Source organism: Pinus tabuliformis, chromosome J (assembly GCF_031772625.1).
Source record: "Pinus tabuliformis cultivar Carrire ecotype Pingquan chromosome J, CPIR1, whole genome shotgun sequence".
Classification (NCBI taxonomy): domain Eukaryota; kingdom Viridiplantae; phylum Streptophyta; class Pinopsida; order Pinales; family Pinaceae; genus Pinus; species Pinus tabuliformis.
The window spans coordinates 663,175,194-663,198,137 of NC_142295.1; the positions used below are offsets into that span (position 1 = coordinate 663,175,194).

General features: G+C 37.3%; 5 pseudogenes; all 5 read right to left on the reverse strand.

Moving 5' to 3' along the window:
• Positions 1 to 4,488: 4,488 nt before the first annotated feature.
• Positions 4,489 to 5,069, reverse strand: LOC149228631 (uncharacterized; annotated as a pseudogene).
• Positions 5,070 to 5,073: 4 nt separating this feature from the next.
• Positions 5,074 to 6,377, reverse strand: LOC149228632 (pentatricopeptide repeat-containing protein At1g15480, mitochondrial-like; annotated as a pseudogene).
• A 986-nt stretch (positions 6,378 to 7,363) lies between these two features.
• On the reverse strand, positions 7,364 to 10,177 carry LOC149228633 (ubiquitin C-terminal hydrolase 22-like; annotated as a pseudogene).
• A 2,337-nt stretch (positions 10,178 to 12,514) lies between these two features.
• LOC149228634 (uncharacterized) lies at positions 12,515 to 13,083 on the reverse strand (annotated as a pseudogene).
• Position 13,084: 1 nt separating this feature from the next.
• Positions 13,085 to 14,394, reverse strand: LOC149228635 (pentatricopeptide repeat-containing protein At1g15480, mitochondrial pseudogene; annotated as a pseudogene).
• Positions 14,395 to 22,944: the final 8,550 nt, after the last annotated feature.

A 22,944-nucleotide genomic window follows, 5' to 3' on the forward strand; every position in this document is an offset into this window, starting at 1 on the left:
CCAAAGAGATATGGTACAAAATAATTCAGAGCTATGAAGGAGACTCTCAGGTAAAACATGCTAAGCTTCAAACTCTCAGAATTCAATATGAAACTCTTAAGATGCATAGCGATGACAATGTTTCTATTTACTTTTTACATATAGATGAGATTGTTAAATGTATGAAGAATCTGGGTGAAGAGATAAAGGAAGCTACTTTAGTTGAGAAAAAATTGAGACCTTTGTCTTCTAAATTTGAGTCAAAAGTGTCTGCCATAGAAGAAAAATAGGATCTTCAAACTATTACTATGACTCAACTCCATGGAATCCTAACCACCTTTGAAATGAGAAAATGAGGTCCATCAGATATGAGAGAAGTCGATTTTAAAGTGTCAACAAAGGGAAAAGAAAAGGAAGAGCACAATGAATCAGAACACATTTCAGAAGAAAAAGATAAGGTAAATTTTGTCAAGAAGCTTTAACGGGGTTCCGAAAGATTCAGAGGTAAGCTACCTTTAAAATGCTTTTCTTGTGCTAGAGTTGGCCATTATGCTGCCAAATGTCCTCATAAAGATAAATATGAAAAAGGAATATGCAAAAGGAAATAGAAAACAAGTTGTGAATAGAAGGAGTTACTATACGCATGAAGATAGTGATGGCGTATCCAATAGTGATGAGGATGAAACTAACTAAGATTATAGACTACTCATGGCTTATGACCATGATGATTTTTTGGATGCCTTAGAAGAGGAAGTCTTTCTTAAAGAAATCACTAAACTCAAATTTGTTTAGAAGAAAAGAATATGATCACGATACGTTGACACACCAACCCACTGAAAGAGAAAAACACAATGAAAATCTAGAATGTGAAATTGTGGGTCTAAGAAAAGAACTTGAGAAGAAAAAGTTTCTTAATCTTAGATTTTCCAAAGGATCTTATACTTTAAATGAAATCATCAAAGTTAAATGCTCTCCTTTGATAATGATAGGTCTTTGATATACTGAAGAATCATCTCAGGCACAGAAGCCGCCAGCCTCCACCTGAAGTTATCTTGATGTAGCATATACTAGTGAACAGTATGTCAATCATCAGAAAAGGCCTAAAATTACTGATCAGGTAAATCATACCCAATTTACTCCAAGGATGAATATCAGTAGAAGCTTCAACCAACAGGTAAACAATGTTAAAAGATTCTATGATCGCAGAAACTTCTTTAATGGTAATTTTTTTTCATGTCATAACTTTGGGCATAAGGCTACTCAATGTGTTTCTTACAAAACCATCATGACTGGAGAAGCACGTAATCAAATGAGTGTAACAAGAATCAAGAAAATTTCCTATAATAACTTTTCTCCTCTTGAAAATGAAGTATAATGTTCGATTTGTAACAACTTTGGTCATGAAGAATATGAAGGCAGGAGCAAATTTTGGCCATCACTTCAAAAGGAGAAAACATCATTAAAAACCAAGATGTGGAGAAAGAAAAAATCTCAATAAAAAATATGTCACATAGCTCTATATGCAGAAGGACAAGAAAATCAGTGGTACATCGACAGCGGATGCTCCAAACACATGATAGGTGATAAAGAGAAACTTCATTCACATAATGCTTTAGAAAAGGAAAAGAGTGTCTCATTTGGAAATGACACTCCAATTGTCATTAAAGGTAAAGGTTATTTCTTCTTGAAAGAAAAGGTTAAAGCTGGAAATGGCATGTATGTAGATGGTTTAAAGCATAACTTGTTGAGTGTCAGTCAAATTTGTGATCAAGGAAATTAAGTTCTGTTTCGATCAAACGGATGTGTGGTTCATGAGCTTGATACAAGAAATACCGTGATAAAAGGAACAAGAACTCAAAACAAATTATACATACTCAAAGGAGGAAAACAACAATGCTATCTAAGAAAAATAGATGAAAATTGGCTATGGCATAGAAGATTGGGACATCTAAGCTTTTCTTAAATAACAAAAGCATGTAGGCTCAAGGATGTTAGTGATCTTCCAGATATCAACATCCCAGAAAATACCATATGAAAGCCATGTCAAGTCAGTAAGAAAACCAGAGTTCGCTTCAATGAAAAAGAAGTATCAGCAAGTAAGCCTCTTGAACTCATCCATACTAACTTATGTGGACCAACAAGGAAAAAGTCACCTCGTGGAGAAGAATACTTTATTTTATTTATTAATGAATCTTCCAAGATGTTTTGGATAGGTCTACTAAAGCATAAAGATGAAGCATTTGAAAAGTTTAAAGCCTTCAAAGCTTTAGTTGAAAATGAATCAAATCGAAAAATCAAAAGTGTTAGATTTGATTAAGGGGGAGACTTCATATCATATGAATTCTTTGACTTTTGTGAACAACATGGAATAAAGAGGCAATTCTCCATCGCAAAGAATCCTGAGAAAAATGGCATGGTGGAAAGAATGAACGCAACAGTTCAAGAAATGGCTCGAGAAATGCTTGATGAATCTTGAATTCATGCAACCTTCTGGGGAGAAGATTCATTTGTTGTTGTGACTATTCTCAACAAAGAGAATGTTTAGGTAAATAGCAATCAAACTCCATATGAACTTTTGTATGGTAAGCCTCCTACTGTAAAACACTTTAGAGTGTTTGGAAGATAATGTTTCATTAAAAGGATCGATGAAAAACTTGGTAAGTTCGAACCCAGAGAAGACGAAGGAATTCTTCTTGGTTATTCATCCATAAGTTAAGGATAAAAATGTTATAACAAAAGACTTCAGAAAATTGTTGAAAGCATTGATGTTGTAATTGATGAAGCATGTAGAAATCTAGAGCAAACGAAATCAACAGAGGAATATGACAATGAGGAAGATGGGGAATCCTTTCCTGCGTCAAATCAAAATAATATAGAAGAAGAAACCAATGAAGCACCATAAGAAGATATAATAGACAGGGAAAGGAATCCATCCAGGTATGTTCCGAAGAATCATCCAGAATCTCAAATTCTACGAGAAAAAGGGGTTGGTGTACAAACAAGAAGAACTCTTATAGGGACCTCAAGTTATCTAGCATTACTATCCTCCACCAAACCTCAGAATGTAAATGAAGCTTGCAAAGAGGAAAGTTGGGTCAAAGCCATAGATAAAGAACTAAACCAAATTGAAAATAATGATACCTGGGAATTAGTTCCTAGACCTCATGATAAAAATGTTATAGGAACAAAATGGATATTTAAGAATAAACTGAATGAAAATGGAGAAGTTATTAGAAACAAGGCAAGACTTGTTTGTAAAGGGTATGCTCAACAAGAAGGTATAGATTTTCAAAAAAAAATCACCTGTTACTAGACATGAAGCCATAAGGATGTTTCTCTCTCTTTCTAGTTTTTGAAAATTCAAAGTATATCAAATGGATGTAAAATCAACTTTTCTTGATAGATATTTAGAAGAAGAAGTTTATATTGAATAAATAGAAGGATTCATTCTTGGAAATGATGAAAAACTTGTATGCAAGCTCAAAAAGGCTCTCTATGGTCTAAAACAGGCTCTAAGGGATTGGTATTACCACCTTTGACAAATATATACAACAACAAGGCTTCACTAAAGGTTCTATAGATAGCAATTTATACACAAAGGTTGTGTTAGTGCTTGAATCTGCCTCAGGTTGAATGAAGGCGAGGTTCAAGGCAACATCAAACCAAGCTCAGCCTTGTAGCTAGCCCTACAAGGACGGGAGAGGGCTCTCTCCAGGTCTGTCTCGATAAAATGATCAATAGAGTCCGAGATGACTTAAAATGGGAACTGATTTAGGCTAGTAAAATGAATTTGAATGAGGGATATTTGCTGGGTTGTATGGGACAAGGATAGCGTGAGCAGAGATTTAACCAAAGGCACAGGATATTTCATAAGGCGAGATAAGCATGAGGTTTTAGCCATCGAATTGAATTTAAATGGGGTGAAAAAACTGTTTAAGAAAGCTGAAAAGGGCATTAATGTATGAATCCTTTCCAAGCAGAAGAAAACACATAAAGACTAAACACTTCCTCAAGGCAGAGCAATGACTGAATTCTACCTTTCTCACTTAAAAGTATTCAGCTGGAAACGATCATGAATGAAATGCAAAACATCACAGGATACATATGAAACAGAGAGAAAAACACATGCCAAAACTCATACCACAAGAATATTATAAATCAGAGCTGCACCATTTAATTATTTCTCTCTCAATATGTACAGCCAAACGCTGAGTTATTCCTCCTCCGTTTCCCCAAACTCAGAACCATTTACACATAATTTTCATACAATAAATAGACTCAGGAATGGGAAAACAGATCAATTTGAGAATAGGGGCCGTTTCACCTAAAATCATGAGAATAGGAAAGCTCTGCTCTAAAAAGGAGCAGCGTTACATTTTGTTTGTTTATAAACAATTAAAAGACAGAACGTGGAACATAGACCCTTTGATTTTGCAACTGCAGTAAAAAACAGACCGTTGGTTTCCTATCTTTCTGCTGTGGTAAGTATTTTGCATTTTAATTTAGGCTTTACGGTTTCTGGCTCTTCACCTTCTACTCCTCAACATTGATCATCCATTGCACATTCACTGCATGGTGGTTCAGATATTTCTCATCCATCTCCATTCTCAGTTCAAAGAGATTACAATATTTTTCATGACGTTTCATCCGCCCCTCCTCAGCCATCTTAAGGTTTGAAATGATCATCTTATTGTTCTCAGACAAGGTTGCCTTAATGCCAGCTGTTTTTGATAATGATTTTCGCTTTTTCCTTCGATATTGTTTATCTCTATCAGTATAGGCATCACCAGGGCTCTGAAGTGGTGTCTCAGGCATTGTATTTTCATGCATTATCAAATTCTTTGTAGGTGTAAGGCAATCTTCAAATGTTTCCATGATCTGATGCGGATATATCAATAATCATATCTCCAACATCATTTCCTTTCTGGCCAAAATGTTTATTCATTGCATCATAATAGTTCCTTGGTATAATTAGTTGGTAGTCTCTAGTCCATCTGTTCTTTTGGTGTCATGTTTCAGTAGCTGACATGACCTGGTGGAATATTTTTTTCATAATGTCTAATCTTCTTATAGTCAGGTAGAATATGTTTCCATCTATTGTAGGAGATGATTCAATCTCCCATTGAGGTCAATTTTATCTGCTTTCATTCTTTCCCTAATTCCATAGGCAGGAACACGTGCCTTTACATAAGATTTCAAAAGAGAAACGAATGCCCCTCCACTGCTAGTGTTGCCAACTTGTCTCATTCTATCAAAAATCTTCTCGGCATTGGCAACATCTCCTCTTTCTGCATACTTTTCTAAGATTGTAGCCATCGTCCAGTACTTTGGCCTTAACTGTCTCTGATTACAAGCTTTAAGAAAAATGGAATCTGCCTTTTCCAGCTCACCTGCATTGACATGAAGTCTAATGAGTGCATCCTGGGTATGTGGTTTCGATTGCACACCCATTGTCAGACATTGGCTTTACCAAGTCCTTTCCTTTAAGCGATAAATGCTGGTCTGCTATACACATTGAGAAGGGCACTATAATGCTTTACCGATAACTTCTTCCTAGAATTGAATAATTTCTCAAATATCACTTCTGCTTTTTCAAGTTGACCCAACTTTCCCCAAGCTCCAACACCAGTAACATGTTCATCTGAACGAAGATTAGGAAAAGCTTCAAAAGCTTTCCAAATTCTTTCCACTTCATTATGCTTACCTAGATTTGCATATAGAGGAAGTAGCATTTTCAAACGACAGTGCTTGTCTGTGAGGCTAACATTTTCCATCTCCTTCAGGACTACCTCCGCCTTCACAACAAGTCCCACACGGATATAATGTCTAGAAAGCAATTCTAGAGTATCACTGTCCATCTCTATGTCTTTAGATTTCATGTTCTCAACAACCTACTCCATTCCACCAATGTCGCCAGAAAACCATTTTGCATCTATGAGAATCTTGTATGTGAATATATTAGGTTTTTCATCGTCATCTTCCATCATTTTTTAATACATCTTGAATTTTCCTCTTGTCCAAACGCTTGTAAAGCACCAGCAACTGGTTATATTCAAAAGTATTTAGAGGAAAACCTTCTGCCTTCATTTTCTTAAAAATCTCTTCAGCTTTTTGAGCATTACCTGAAGATGAGTAGTTTGTTAAGAGACTTCCATACACTCGTTGCCCCCTCATGTCTAATGGTATACTTGTAAAATACTTGTCAGCTTTAACGATGCCAAGTACCCTTGTGATCACGTCCAGCCGAGATGCATAATCTCTTTCATTCATCTTAAATGGCTTTTCACCTCCAACCAATCTGACACCTTGGTTGCTGTTGTGTTCAAAGAGATTGCATCACTGCCATAGTTGGATTCAATCAAAGCCCACGAGTGAATCTTGTGAGATATGAAACACATGTATTCTCCATTTTCTCACTTAAACTACCTCCCACAAGCATGACTATAAATTGTTGAATGCAAAAATAAAAAATATCACATGTCTTTTTCCTAAACATGTAATATGCGGAACGAAATGAATCTTCCCAAGCTGACTGTCATTTTGGTAGGAACTCACTCTCTGCAACATAGTATTATTCAACATATGGCACCAGTTAAGTGAAGAGGAAATTAGGCACATATTAACTTTCAAGCTCAAATCCAAAGGTACTCTGTCTCCAACTATTGACAAATCCTATCAAAAATTGTTAGTATGCAAGGATGATCCTGAATTTCCCAATAAACCTGGAGAGTCATGAGGTTGAGTGACAACAGTCGAGGCTTTATTATTTGCCAATCCCTTAAACACTGTGGCCATATCAACAGTCATTCTTGAAGGAAAAGCAGGAGAACTCGAGGAGAGCTCAACAACATTACGACATTTGTTATATTCTTTACACTCAGCCTTTAGTTCAACGTTCTTATTTGCATATGCGCTGTTTATGGAGATATCTGGATTACCGGATGAAGCGTGATTTCTATTCCTTCTCCAAATAAATTTTTGATGAAAGCTTCACATCAGACGGTGTGGAACATCGGTTGGTCCCTTTTATCTGTTTCTGGGCAGCTTGAGCAACTCAACTTTCTTAGGCCCAGAAACCATTGCATCATTGGACTTCTCTCCTTGTGATGTCATAAACCAGTAACGCTCCAGTTGCTCCTATGTAACGCATCCAGCTGCTCCTCGGAATGACACTTGTCCAGGCGTATCCCAGATTTGAAGTTTTATTTGATTCATTATCAATGGTAAACATGTGAGCATCAAACTCCACGCAAATTGTCAAGTCGTGGACAGACTGGAATCTCTTACCAGTGAGCTGGAGGAGAAGACGTGCCCACCTTGTCAAAATAATCCATCCACGAACACTTGAGTCGGTTGCATCCAAATGCATTACAATAATACTCTGCTAAATGCCATTCAGCATTGACTGACATGTTACATTTTCGTGGTTCAATTCAATATATTTCTTATCTAGAAATCCTTGACCTGTTAATTCTTCACTTTCTTTGTAATAAAGCATTTTCTGAACATAGTACATCACATAACCCTGTGAAGCTCTAACCATTCTCTCACTAACTTGAGCGACCCAAACATCATCACATTTGTACCATTGATTGCGAAGCCTTAGGTAGGATACATAATGCCCTACATCCAACTTACCGGTATGTGTAACAACAACAAATAATTTGAATTCAGAAGATAAATATGAAAAGGAAGCCCCATCGGAATCCTCACCATTCAAGACAAAAATCCTTTTACCATGTCTGTTCCTGACAATGGAAGATGACATGTATGGAGCCATGTCTAGAAAGAGAGGGAATTGTAAATAGCGACCAACTTTTCTCAAGGTATTTCTTGTCGAAGAATGCTCAAATATTTTAATGTGGAAACAGAGAACCAATGGTAGTCTTCTCATAGACATCTGTTTTATAGAGTCCTGTGGCACTTGACAATGCTGGCAATAGAATTTCTGGTCATAACCTAATCTTTCAGGTCTTGTAAATCGGTCCAAACATCCCAAGAGTGTGGAGATCCCCAGGCTTTGGCTTGAAACTCTCATTTGGACAAGATCCCCATTGTGGCTATAAGAGTTGGCTAGCATTTTTTTTAAAACCATGATTGGGTTTCAGATCTAAGGAGATGTCGACACAGGGGTCATATGTAGTTTGACGTAATAGCCACATATAGTGTATGTAACATCAAATCTCAAAATACCTGAAAATACCCTATGAGCTATGCAGCAAGATTCCCCACTGCCTACACTTCACCTTTGAGACTAGAGTGTTCTCTCCCATCGTTTGCGTGAATCCCATTAGGCATCGAAATGAAGAATTCATGAGCATCCAAAGTTTTTAGGCAAATTTGTTGTTTTTCTGGACTTATACCTTTGTGCGCCACGCGCTGTGCCCAGTGCGCCGCGCGCTCTAAGTGCACCGCACCAGTAGTATTTTTGCACTGTCGCCAGGCTCCCAGGGCGCCGCGCGCCCTGAGTGCGCCACGCCTCCTGTTATATGCGCTGCGTTTCCTCCAAGTCACACAATCGTTCTCTAAAACTTTGTTTTTGGACTTTGATGGGTCAATATCACCAACAACCACAACAAGGTTAACCAACTCCCTCAGGCGTTTGTTCTTTGCAAACCATTCAACCAATCTTGTCATATTTTTCACTCGGTCAAGTCTTGACATAGAAAATATAATGGGTTTTTTATGGTCATTCAAGGCACACATATGTTCAGCTGTCTGCTCAGGATTAAACAAGAGTTCCTCAATTGAATCATGTAAAGCAGTAAGGCGGCGCTGCTTTTCTACGTAAGGGAAATAAATCTGCATGTCTGCTCCAGGAGAAACAATGTTGAATTTTGGATCAAAAACATTAATTCCATTAACCACACAGTAGAGACCAGGAAGGGTGGAAGCAATGTGGCTTTCATTCTGTCCAACAATATCCTTACTTCCTGCAATCTCTTGATATGTTAATGATAATGAAATCTGCGTGATTCATTGCAATTAGATCTGCAGTAAACTGGCAAGAAAAGTAGTATTTTTCGTCAAAATCCCTCCAATATATGTCTGAATCTGGTTATTTCATCCTCTCCAAAGCATGAGAAATGTTGCGCTGAGTAATTCCTTGTTTATGTGCCATCAAAGATGCAACTAAATTCCCATCACTGTAATTTCCAATAATCAGATCAGGTTGACCTTTCAGCGCTACACTTACTTCATTTGATACATCCTGTGCATTTGACAATGTTTCATTTGTCAATGAACTTGGTCTCAGATTTCAGATTGTTCAACTTCATTCTTGTATAAGGCACTTCTCGACAGCTACAAGCCACACAGGGTTCACTTTCAAGATAATAACCATCAAACTCCACCAAACTGCTGAGGGTGTTGTATATTCGACAATTAGGATGATTTGCGAAGAGTTTGTTTTGTGAATGGAGCGTATCATAAAACAAATTTGACAATTTCTTCTTCAAAGAAGAAATATCTTTGAGCATAAATGATGATGAAACTTTTGAAATAAGAAACTTATTGAACCTCCCTCTGGTCTGCAAGCGTTATTTCACACTTCTGGAGACAAAACCCTGGACTCAAGAATTAAAATGACTCTTTTTGACCAAAATGGCATTTGATGACTGCAAATGACGAGAAATGAACCTTGGTGAATTTGATTCTTATAGAGGACTAACAAGACTGAGTCTAACATTGGCTCCAATTGGGATGGCAGCTGCCGCTCTGTGGAGCTGCCAAGAACATCAGATCTCTGGGAGAGCTAGACAGTGCCTTTGTCCATTGGGCTATGGAGTCCATTATTCTGACAAACCAACATGACTCAATTTATTGACTGAAACTTGACTGAAACTGACTCAATGCAAACTGAAATGACTGAATAACTTGAATCTAACAAACTAACTCAAAATAGCAAAGACTTGGACTTAAAACTTAAAGCTTGGTGGCAGTACATGGCCACCTGTGTTTCTTACAAGATAATATATCCTCAAACTATATCAAAATGCCAATGCAACCAATCAAGAAGATGGCTTCTTGACTGATTCTTCCTATCAGATCTTCTGGTCAATGGTAAATGCTTGTAACTGGGTCTCCAAAAAGCTAATTTACCCTGATCTCCTTCATCACTGAACACTCCAATAATCACTGTCACTGTTGGCTACAACAAACTTGCCAGAGGATCTTCAAAAACATGAAGATTTGCCATTGCCACCTCCTTGTGAAAGAAAAAGGTGTCTTTTTCACTTGCTTCTGATCTCTCTTCAAAATGTACTTCAGTAAAAATCTGCTCTCGGTCCCCAAAAAATTCTGAACAAATAGATGAGCAGATCTCTTCTTGGAAAAACATTTCATCACATGAAACATATGAAGAAGAATATGAATGGAAATCCTGAATGTTTTGATCTTCTGCGGTGTAAATGTACTATATGTTATCTTCATATGATATGATAGCGAGGTTTTCATGTTCCTTATTACATTCATTAATCATAAGAAAAGCAACTTCGGATGATTCTTGAAACTCAAGCATGACATCATCTATCATAAATTCATCCAGAGAAACTTTTTCACCTACTTGAACAAAGATATCCTCTTGTTGTTCATGAATTGACTGGATTACCTTGGTCGGAAGGTTGTGTTCTAATGAGATGAGGGCAGTTAGGCCTGTAACTCTGTCTTCTTCATTTGAGGTAGCCTCAACAATGCAAATCTCTTCTATGAGATCCGGAACGACATATTTTTCCTCATCACAATCTGTCTCTCGATCTGGTTTATCATCATCATTTTCGGAGATTGGAACATCATTTTCCTGCGTATCCTCATTTATTTCAACCAGATCTAAAATAGGACTTCCTTTTTCATCATTTTCAGTCATATGGAAATCTTTAACTTGCTGATTTTGATCCTGCTGCAAAGTTTCCTCTAAGAGTTCTGTAGACTGCTGAAATGGATTTTCATACAATGCTTCCATGATTTCTTCGTCCATAAAATTATCATCCTCATATTATTTTTCAAGGCTCTCAATAAAACCATAAGCATGCTTGCAAAAATCCTGAAGTAAATTTAATGATGGATAAGATTCTTTATATTTCTCAAAGAATATTGAATGAAAATCCTTCAGACAATAAATGGAAGCAGGTGGCAAACTTTCATACCAAGATCGGGCTGCGTCTTCCAGAGTAGCCATAAACATTTTCATCAAACAGTCTTCAGGAAAATCGATCTTAAATCTATGCACATGAATGTGAAATTTCACCAGATGAAGAGCAGCGTCATCACCTTCCACATTTATGAACACAGGCAAATTCTTTGACCAATCTACCTTGGGCATTTTATTTGGAAAACATGGGATGTGATCTCGGCTCATGGGAGCGTATCTTCTTGCAATCTGATCCATCTTAAAAATGCCAAAGCTACTGACCTCTCTGCAGTGGAGTCACCATGAAGCACCAATTGCTGGATTCTTCAGTGAATGGAGTCACCAGGTGAATGATTTCAGCCATCTTCTTATGTCTGATCGTTGTTCACCATCAACAATCAGCTCTGAACTTGAGATATGTGCTGGGGCAACACAATCTTCAAGCAAACCATTTCCGTCCCCAGTGGAGTCACCACTATGTTAGCACTCGAATCTGCCTTAGGCTGAATGAAGGTGAGGTTCAAGGCACCATCAAACCAATCTTAGCCTCGTAGCTAGCCCTACGAGGATGGGAGAGGGCTCTCTCTGGGTCTATCTCAATAAAATGATCAATAGAGTCCGAGATGACTTAAAATGGGAACTAATTTAGGCTAGTAAAATGAATTTGAATGAGGAATATTTTATTTAATGACTAAGTTGCTGGGCTGCATGGGACAAGGACAACGTGAGCAGAGATTTAACCAAAGGCACAGGATATTTCATAAGGCGAGATAAGCATGAGGTTTTAGCAATCGAATTGAATTTAAATGGGGTGAAAAGACTGTTTAAGAAAGATGAAAAGGGCATTAATGTATGAATCCTTTCTAGGCAGAAGAAAACACATAAAGACTGAACACTTCCTCAAGGCAGAGCAATGACTAAATTCTAACTTTCTCGCTTAAAAGTATTCAGCTGGAAACGATCATGAATGAAATGCAAAACATCACAGGATATATATGAAACAGAGAGAAAAACACATGCCAAAACTCATACCACAAGAATCTTATAAATCAGAATCACCATTTAATTATTTCTCTCTCAATTTGTACAGCCAAACGCTGAGTTATTCCTCCACCATTTCCCCGAACTCAGAACCATTTACACATAATTTTCATACAATAAATAGACTCAAGAATGGGAAAACAGATCGATTTGAGAATAGGGGCCGTTTCACCTAAAATCATGAGAATAGGAAAGGTCTGATCTAAAAAGGAGTAGCCTTACATTTCGTTTGTTGATAACCAATTAAAAGACGGAATGTGGAACATAGACCCTTTGATTTTTCAACTGCAGTAAAACATAGACCATTGGTTTCCTATCTTTATGCTGTGGTAAGTATTTTGCGTTTTAATTTAGGCTTTAAAGTTTCTAGATCTTCACCTTCTGCTCCTCAACATTGATCATCCGTTGCACATTCATTGCATGGTGGTTCAGATATTTCTCATCCATCTCCATTCTCCGTTCAAACAGATTACAATATTTTTCATGACGTTTCATCCACCCCTCCTCAGCCACGTTAAGGTTTTAAATGATCATCTTATTGTTCTCAGACAAGGTGGCCTTAATGCCAGCTATTTTTGATGATGATTTTTGCTTTTTCCTTGGATATTTTTTATCTCTATCAGTAGAGGTATCACTAGGGCTCTGAAGTGGTGTCTCAGGCATTGTATTTTCATGCATTATCACATTCTTTGCAGGTGTAACGCAATCTTCAAATGTTTCTGTGATCTCATGCGGATGTATCAATAATCATATCTCCAACATCATCTCCTTTCTATCCAAAATGTTTATTCATTGCATCATAATAGTTCCTTGGTATAATTAGTTGGTAGTCTCTAGTCCATCTGTTCTTTTGGTGTCATGTTTCAGTAGCTGACATGACCTGGTGGAATATTTTTTTCATAATGTCTAATCTTCTTATAGTCAGGTAGAATATGTTTCCATCTGTTGCAGGAGATGATTCAATCTCCCATTAAGGTCAATTTTATCTGCTTTCATTCTTTCCCTAATTCCATAGGCAGGCACACGTGCCTTTACATAAGATTTCAAAAGAGAAACGAATGCCCCTCCACTGCTAGTGTTGCCAACTTGTCTCATTCTATCAAAAATCTTCTCGGCATTGGCAACATCTCCTCTTTCTGCATACTTTTCTAAGATTGTAGCCATCGTCCAGTACTTTGGCCTTAACTGTCTCTGATTACAAGCTTTAAGAAAAATGGAATCTGCCTTTTCCAGCTCACCTGCATTGACATGAAGTCTAATGAGTGCATCCTGGGTATGTGGTTTTGATTGCACACCCATTGTCAGACATTGGCTTTACCAAGTCCTTTCCTTTAAGCGATAAATGCTGGTCTGCTATACACATTGAGAAGGGCACTATAATGCTTTACCGATAACTTCTTCCCAGAATTGAATAATTTCTCAAATATCACTTCTGCTTTTTCAAGTTGACCCAACTTTCCCCAAGCTCCAACACCAGTAACATGTTCATCTGAACGAAGATTAGGAAAAGCTTCAAAAGCTTTCCAAATTCTTTCCACTTCATTATGCTTACCTAGATTTGCATATAGAGGAAGTAGCATTTTCAAACGACAGTGCTTGTCTGTGAGGCTAACATTTTCCAGCTCCTTCAGGACTACCTCCGCCTTCACAACAAGTCCCACACGGATATAATGTCTAGAAAGCAATTCTAGAGTATCACTGTCCATCTCTATGTCTTTAGATTTCATGTTCTCAACAACCTACTCCATTCCACCATTGTCGCCAGAAAACCATTTTGCATCTATGAGAATCTTGTATGTGAATATATTAGGTTTTTCGTCGTCATCTTCCATCATTTTTTAATACATCTTGAATTTTCCTCTTTTCCAAACGCTTGTAAAGCACCAGCAACTGGTTATACTCAAAAGTATTTAGAGGAAAACCTTCTGCCTTCATTTTCTTAAAAATCTCTTCAGCTTTCTGAGCATTACCTGAAGATGAATAGTTTGTTAAGAGAGTTCCATACACTCATTGCCCCCTCATGTCTAATGGTATACTTGCAAAATACTTGTGAGCTTTAACGATGCCAAGTGCCCTAGTGATCACGTCCAGCCGAGATGCATAATCTCTTTCATTCATCTTACATGGCTTTTCACCTCCAACCAATCTGACACCTTAGTTGCTGTTGTGTTCAAAGAGCTTGCATCACTGCCATAGTTGGATTCAATCAAAGCCCATGAGTGAATCTTGTGAGATATGCAACACATGTATTCTCCATTTTCGCACTTAAACTACCTCCCACAAACATGACTATAAATTGTTGAATGCAAAAATAAAAGATATCACATGTCTTTTTCCTAAACATGTAATATGCGGAACGAAATGAATCTTCCCAAGCTAATTGTCATTTTGATAGGAACTCACTCTCTGCAACATAGTATTATTCAACATATGGCACTAGTTAATTGAAGAGGAAGAAATTAGGCGCATATTAACTTTCAAGCTCAAATCCAAAGGTACTCTGTCTCTAGCTATTGGAAAATCCTGTCAAAAATTGTTAGTATGCAAGGATGATCCTAAATTTCCCAATAAACCTGGAGAGTCATGAGGTTGAGTGACAACATTCGAGGGTTTATTATTTGCCAATCCCTTAAACGCCGTGGCCATATCAACAGTCGTTCTTGAAGGCAAAGAAGGAGAACTCGAAGAGAGCTCAACAACATTACGACATTTGTTATATTATTTACACTCAGCCTTTAGTTCAACGTTCTTATTTACATATGCGCTATTTGTGGAGATATCTGGACTACCAGATGAAGCGTGATTTCTATTCCTTCTCCAAATAAATTTTTGATGAAAGCTTCACATCAGACGGTGTGGAACATCGGTTGGTCTCTTTTATCTGTTTCTGGGTAGCTTGAGCAACTCAACTTTCTTAGGCCCAAAACCATTGCATCATTGGATTTCTCTCCTTGTGATGTCATAAACTAGTAATGCTCCAGCTACTCCTATGTAATGCATCCACCTGCTCCTTGTAATGACACATGTCCAACAGTATCCCAGATTTGAAGTTTTATTTGATTTATTATCAATGGTAAACATGCGAGCATCAAAATCCACTCCAATTGTCAAGTCATGGACAAAGTGGAATCTCTTAATAGTGAGCTGGAGGAGAATATGTGCCAACCTTGTCAAAATAATCCATCCATGCACACTTGAGTCGGTTGCATCCAAATGCATTACAATAATACTCCGCTAAATGCCATTCGGCATTAACTGACATGTTACATTTCCATGGTTCAATTCAATATCTTTCTTATCTAGAAATCCTTGACCTGTTAATTCTTCACTTGCTTTGTAATAAAGCATTTTCTGAACATAGTGCATCACATAACCCTGTGAAGCTCTAACCATTCTCTCACTAACTTGAGCGACCCAAGCATCATCACATTTGTACCATTGATTGCTAAGCCTTAGGTAGGATACATAGTGCCCTGCATCCAACTTACCGGTATGTGTAAAAACAAAAAATAATTCGAATTTAGAAGGTAAATCTGAAGAGGAAGCCACATCTGAATCCTCACCATTCAAGACAAAAATCCTTCTACCATGCCTGTTCCTGACAATGGAAGATGACATGTATGGAGCCATGTCTAGAAAGAGAGGGAATTGTAAATAGCAACCAACTTTTCTCGAGGTATTTCTTGTCGAAGAATGCTCAAATCTTTTAATGTGGAAATAGAGAACCAATGGTAGTCTTCTCATAGACATCTGTTTTATAGAGTCCTGCGGCACTTGAAAATGCTGGCAATAGAATTTCTGGTCAGAACCTAATATTTCAGGTCTTGTAAATTGGTCCAAACATCCCAAGGGTGTGGAGATCCCCAGGCTTTGGCTTGAAACTCTCATTTGGCCAAGATCCCCATTGCAGTTATAAGAGTCGGCTAACATTTTTTTTAAACCATGATTGGGTTTCGGATCTAAGGAGATGTCGACACAGGGATCATATGTAGTTTGACGTAATAGCCACATACAATGCATGTAACATCAGATCTCGAAATCCCTGAAAATACCCTATGAGCTATGCAACAAGATTCACCACTGCCTGCACTTCACCTTTGAGACTAGAGTGTTCTCTCCCATCGTTTGCGTGAATCCCATCAAGCATCGAAATGAAGAATTCATGAGCGTTCAAAGTTTTTAGGCAAATTTGTTGTTTTTCTTGGCTTATACCTATGTGCGCTGCATTCTCTACCCAGTGCACCGCGCCAGTGGTATTTTTGAACTGTGGCCGGGCTACCAGGGCGTCGCGCGCCCTGAGTGTGCAACGCCTCTTGTTATATGCGCTGCGCTGCCTCCAAGTCACACAATCGGCCTCTAAAACTTTGTTTTTGGACTTTGATGGGTCGATATCACTGGCAACCACAACAAGGTTAACCAGCTCCCTCAGGTGTTTGTTCTTTGCAAACCATTCAACCAAGCTTGTCATACTTTTCACTCGGTCGAGTCTTGCCATAGAAAATATAATTGGTTTTTTATGGTCATTCAAGGCACACATATGTTCAGCTATCGGATCAGGATTAAACAAGAGTTCCTCAATTGAATCATGTAAGGCAGTAAGGCGGCACTGCTTTTTTGTGTAAGGGAAATAAATCTTCATGTCTGCTCTAGGAGAAACAATGTTGAATTTTGGATCAAAAACATTAATTCCATTAACCACACGGTAGAGACCAGGAAGGGTGGAAGCAATGTGGCTTTCATTCTGTCCAACAATATCCTTACTTCCTGCAATCTCTTGATATGTTAGTGATAATGAAATCTGCGTGATTCATTGCAATTAGATCTGCAGTAAACTGGCAAGAAAAGTAGTATTTTTCCTCAAAATCCCTCCAATATATGTCTGAATCTGGGTATTTCGTCCTGTCCAAAGCATGAGCAATGTTGCACTGAGTAATTCCTTGTTTATGTGCCATCAGAGATGCAACTAAATTCCAATTGCTGTAATTTCCAATAATCAGATTAGGTTGACCTTTCAGCTCTGCACTTACTTCATTTGATACATCCTGTGCATTTGACAATGTTTCAGTTGTCAGTGAACTTGGTCTCAGATTTTAGATTGTCCAACTTCATTCTTGTATAAGGAACTTCTGGATAGCTACAAGCCACACAGGGTTCACTTTCAAGATAATAACCATCAAACTCCATCAAACTGCTGAGCATGTTGTATATTCGACAATTAGGATGATCTGCCAAGAGTTTGTTTTGTGAATGGAGCATATCATAAAACAAATTTGACAATTTCTTCTTCAAAACAAAGTTTTGAAGAATAAATATCTTTGAGCATAAATGATGATGAAACTTTTGAAATAAGAAACTTATTGAACCTCCCTCTAGCCTGCAAGCATTATTTCACACTTCTGGAGACAAAACCCTGGACTCAAGAATTAAAATGACTCTTTTTTACCAAAATGGCATTTGATGACTGCAAATGCCGAGAAATGAACCTTGGTGAATTTGATTCTGACAGAGGAATAACAAGACTGAGTCTAACAGGTTGAAAATGATAAACTTCTAATTATTGTTGTTTATGTTGGTGATATCATCTTTTGTAGCAAGGAAGAATCCATGAGTCAGGATTTTTCTTTAGTAATGCAGCAAGAATTTGAAATGTCCTTACTTGGTGAACTTACTTATTTTCTTGGTCTACAAGTACAACAAACAAAAGATGGTATCTTTATTTCACAAACCAAATATCTGAAGTAGATCTTGAAGAAGTACAAAATGGAAGATTCTAAACCAGTATGTATTCCAATGGTAACAAGATGTAGTCTCAGTTAAAATAATGAATCACCAGCAGTAAACCAACCAACTTACAGATCTATATTGGAAGTTTGCTTTATCTAATAGGTACTAGACCTGATATCATGTATGCAGTAGGAAATAGTGGAAGGTTCCAAGCAAATCCAAAGGAATCACATCTCCAAGAAGTTAATTTCTTTTCCAAATATATTCAAGGAACTTAGAACTTCATCTATGGTATCCTAAAGATAAATATCTTACTCTTCATGCTTATACATATGCTGCAAGAAATGTGGATGATCAAATGAGTACTGGTGGAGGAGAATTCTATATGGGTTCACAATTGGTGTCCTAGTTTAGCAAGAAACAAAGTTTGATTGTCTTATCTACAACTGAAGCGGAATATGTGGCTGTTGTATCTTGCTGCACACAACTACTTTGGATGATGCAAACATTGCAAGACATTCAGATCACATGTACTCCACCCATCTCCATTCTATGTGATAATACAAGTGCCATCAATATTTCAAAAAATTCAGTTAGGTACTTGAAGACCAATCACATACCCATTAAGTACAAAATTTTAAATTGGAGTATGTTCCCTCCAAAGAATAGGTTGCTAATATATTCACTAAACCACTTCCCAGAAAAACATTTGAATATCTAAGACAAAATCTGGGAGTAGTTGTTGCATCATCCTATTGTTAAATCTAGTTTTTAGAGGAAGGTTATTATACGCGGGTTTCATGAAGTATAGTCACGTATACACGTGGGTTTATATGGCTGAAGGAGCGTATATGTTTTCCTGATTGAAAAATAGTGGGTCAAAATCTGATATGGGTGCTCTGTCTGTCATTGATGATTACAGTCTGATGATATTCTTTGTTCATTGATTTTTATCTGACTGACAAAGATGCCTTGATGAATGACTTGTTGACAATTCATAGGTAGCACAAGTTTGGGGGGAGCATTAGCCTTCACACACATTTAGCATTGTTGGTATCATGGTTGTTGAGTTCAGCTAAGGCTTCAGATACTTATATCATTTGTTGCATAAGTCATGTAAAGATCTAGGGTGTGATATGACTATCATGGTCTATATTTCAATGAGTCCCATTAGACATATGATGTAATTTGTATGCCCACTTTGCACAGGATGGACGATGTAATAATTGATGTATTTTTGTCATGTATAAATAGTTGGCATATCCCCACGTGGTTGGGTGGATGAGTAAAATATGGTGTATCCCCACTTGGTTGGGTGGTTGATGTATGTATGAGTCATTGGTCATAGGGAGGTCATACTCACTTAGTTGAAGTTATAGAGTCATGTTATTCTTTTGAAACATATCTCTGTAGTCTCGGCATGTACTCAGGGGGAGCATGGACATCATAACATATATCAAAGGGGAAGAATAGCTTGGTCTGCCCTTTTCCCTTGATGTCAAAGGGGGGGAGTATTTTGGTGCTGCTTGTTATCTCTAACAATTTCTACATCTTGCAATAATCAAAACCAGCATGGTTGCCATGAAATCCAAAGGGGGAGATTTTTGGCATTATTATACAAGTGTTTTCCTTGATGGAAAATCACTCATAGGTCAATTCAATTTTGATGAAAGGCAACCCACAGTGCAACAGGTCCATTCAGATGTAATAGGGAATTGTTACATAAGAACAAGAAGATGGAACTAAAGTCTACTAATCATAATGAAGAAGTTGAAGGTAAACGCTGGTGAAAAGAATTTTAATATGTATACGCAGGTCCAGTTAGTCAAAACAATGTATACACACTGGTTCACAGAACAAAAAGAGCGTATACGTATACACACACTCTCACAAGAAGAAAAGCATGTATATGTTGGAAAATGAAGGAAATTCAAGATGAGACAATAGTAGGAGTCAATACCATGGTATTAGCCCACAATATTGAGTGGAGTAATGACTATTTGATCCCGACCAAGAATACCACATGTCCTAAGTGGTTTTGGTCCGAGGTGTTGAGAAAGGCCTAAAACTATATAAGGAGGAGAAGATCATAAGGCCAAAGTGTGCAAGTGAAAAGGGTTTCTAAGGAATACTCTATCTGAAGTATATTTTATGTTGCAGGGGATATGTTTGTGATTTGATCTGAAATATTTTGTGCACCTTGAATTCAATGTTGGATCAGGATCATGAGACCTGAAATGACTTATCATTGAATGATCTGATATTGGTTGGGCTAGATTTGATTGTGTACACATGTTTTATTCATTAAATGTCATGATCTGAGTTTTTCTGAAGTCCAGAATAGCAGCAAAGTTATGAGTTAATATTTGCAGATCTATATGCTGGATCATCTCAGTAAGAGCATGTGTACATGAAAGTTCTACTCTTTCAAGTAGCATATACAAAATAAAAGCCTATTCTTCAAGATCTGACTGATCTATCTAATCAGTTCTATTTTTTTACTGATGTATATCGATGAAGTCTTCTTATATATGAATGTCAAACTAAATGCATAAGGAGTTTGATATCTGATTGAATGATTGTATAAGTGAGAAGGGTGATCTCTACTACTACCTATGCAAAGCTCTGTAAATTGACAGTAGATGTTCAATACATTGTTGGTTTGTAGAAACTTGATTCATAAGTTTTATTTTTCAGTAGTTTTGAAGGTATACACAGGTTTGATTAAAGGAGGTAGTGTATACACGCGGGTTGGATTCAATAAAGTAGCGTATACATTCTAATGTATGATTTTTGAGGTTGCAACTAGTTTTGAATGACAATGCATCTTTATGGGTTCAATACAGTGTTTTGGTAACAATGATCTGACTGTTTAGATTAGCTCATTATTGGTTGAATTACTTTGAAATTTCTGATGGGTCCAATATGAAAATTTGATGAAACAAGGCCTTCATGTGTATTATTGTGTACCAGGAGCATCTGGTCTAAAAATTTAGGAAATGTGGTCCATAGAGGAAGAGAGAAAGTTGTAGACTTTTGTAGGGCAGTGCCTACGTACTAGTAAACACATTGGCTAGTACAAGAGCTAGGGGGTTGTAGCTCCCTTCTAGTAGAAGCTAGAAAATGAGAGAAGGTTGTAGCCTTCTTTAGGTGGGTGCTTGCATACTAGTATGAGTCTGCACCAGTACAAGATTGTAAATAGATTTTCTTATTGCTAAAAATAAGACAAAGACAACAGCAGTGGGTGGTTTTCACCCACATTTGGTTTCCACCTTAAATCTTGGTGTTCATGTGTGTTGCTTATGTTTGATGGTTTATTTTGTTTTTACTGCACTATTTAATAAGTTACTAATTCACTTGTTATAGATCAAAAAATGATAAATTAACTAAATCACAAGTTCTTTGGGTATACGTTGGTTTCACTAATCACAATAGCGTGTACATGCTATTTGACTTTACAGAAGTAGTGTATATAAATTTGTTTGGGAAATAAAAAATTATTGATCTGATAATACTGATTCACCCCCCCTCTCAGTATTATTTCCAACAATACCCGTTAGTCACCGATGGAATGGTGGATGTAGGTATAGTGGAAGACATTGTAGTTATAGGTGCAAATTGAATCAATAGTTGTCCCAAAGGATTAGTGATAAGAGGATTATAAAGCGATACAAAACCTTCAGTGAAAAAATCTTCCAAAAGTATTGAGTCTTGGGATGTATTGATTGATTTAGTGTTAGATACTAGAGACTGATTTCCTGAAGATGGGTAATCTGGTTCACCGAGGCTCAATGGATCCTCCACAGTCAGTGGAGGAAGACCTTTCTATCGCCAATATTGACGATGAGGGCTGTATGCAGCCACAGTAATCGATATATTTTATCAAGAAAATTTATAGTGATATTGATTATAGTCTCAATGATAACAAACTCAGACTGAAAAAATAAAAATTATTCTAAAAAGTCAATCAACAAGTAGGGAATATGACTCTATCTGATAACGATCGCTTGCTGGAGATGAAACCCAGTATCACAATGGATAAAAGAGAGAGTTGGTAAAATGTACAGTTATGATTAGTCTTGAGCTTCACCCGAACCTCAAATTAAAGGGCCAAGTACTCTTGTGAAGAAAACCACCTTCTCAGAAACCAAAGATAGAGTAGGTTCATCTATTTAGGTACCAGGGCAGCCTGCCCCAGTCACCTTGTGTTCATCCCTAAAAAGTATGGCCACTATGGTTAGCTCAAATCACAGACATTACCGGGGGGGCATGGTTGCAGACAGTACGGTGTGTGGGCAGGATACTTGAGTACCCGAATCAACTCTGATACCCCCGAAGAGATTCTCAATACACATAATACCCAAAGGAGATGCAATCAAAGGTTGTCTACCTTCTTTCACATTCCAATGTTGTCTCACATATAGTTGTTCTTTGACTGGAGAGGTCCCAGATAGTAGGAGTGCAACAAGATTTTCCTGCTTTAATGACATTAGCCTCGATTTTACGATCTTGGGTAGTTAACTCACAACTATCTAGCCCAAGATCCTATCCTAGAAAAATATGTGTCAATACTTAAAAAATAGTTGCTAATTGATTTTATTATGAGATAGATTTTAAATGTACTTTGTTAATGTTTTCGGAAAGGGTGTTGACGTATGGACTTTTGTGGGACTCTGACACAAACTATGCAAAAAATGCTTTTCAATTTTAGTTTGATGAATGATTTATTTCTACTAGTAGAGAATCATTTATACATCAATCAATACCATGCATCCAGTGCAGTAAAACACAAGCACAACTTGTAGACATTCATTTCTATCTAACAATTAAACCAAATAAATGTAGAATCTAACCAACGAAAGAGAAAAATTTTAACATTTTTTTTTCCTTTTTTCTGGAAAACATAAGCAGTTAAGCTATTTTCCTAAAAAGGAAAATTGCTCAAGAAATAGGCAACCAAAAAAAATGCACAACTGTAGATCCTTGATTAGACCATAGGCATCTTCCCCAACCCAGAAGTTCAAATAACTAGTTGTTAATCAAGATCTAGTTGGCTATACACTTTAGAAGAG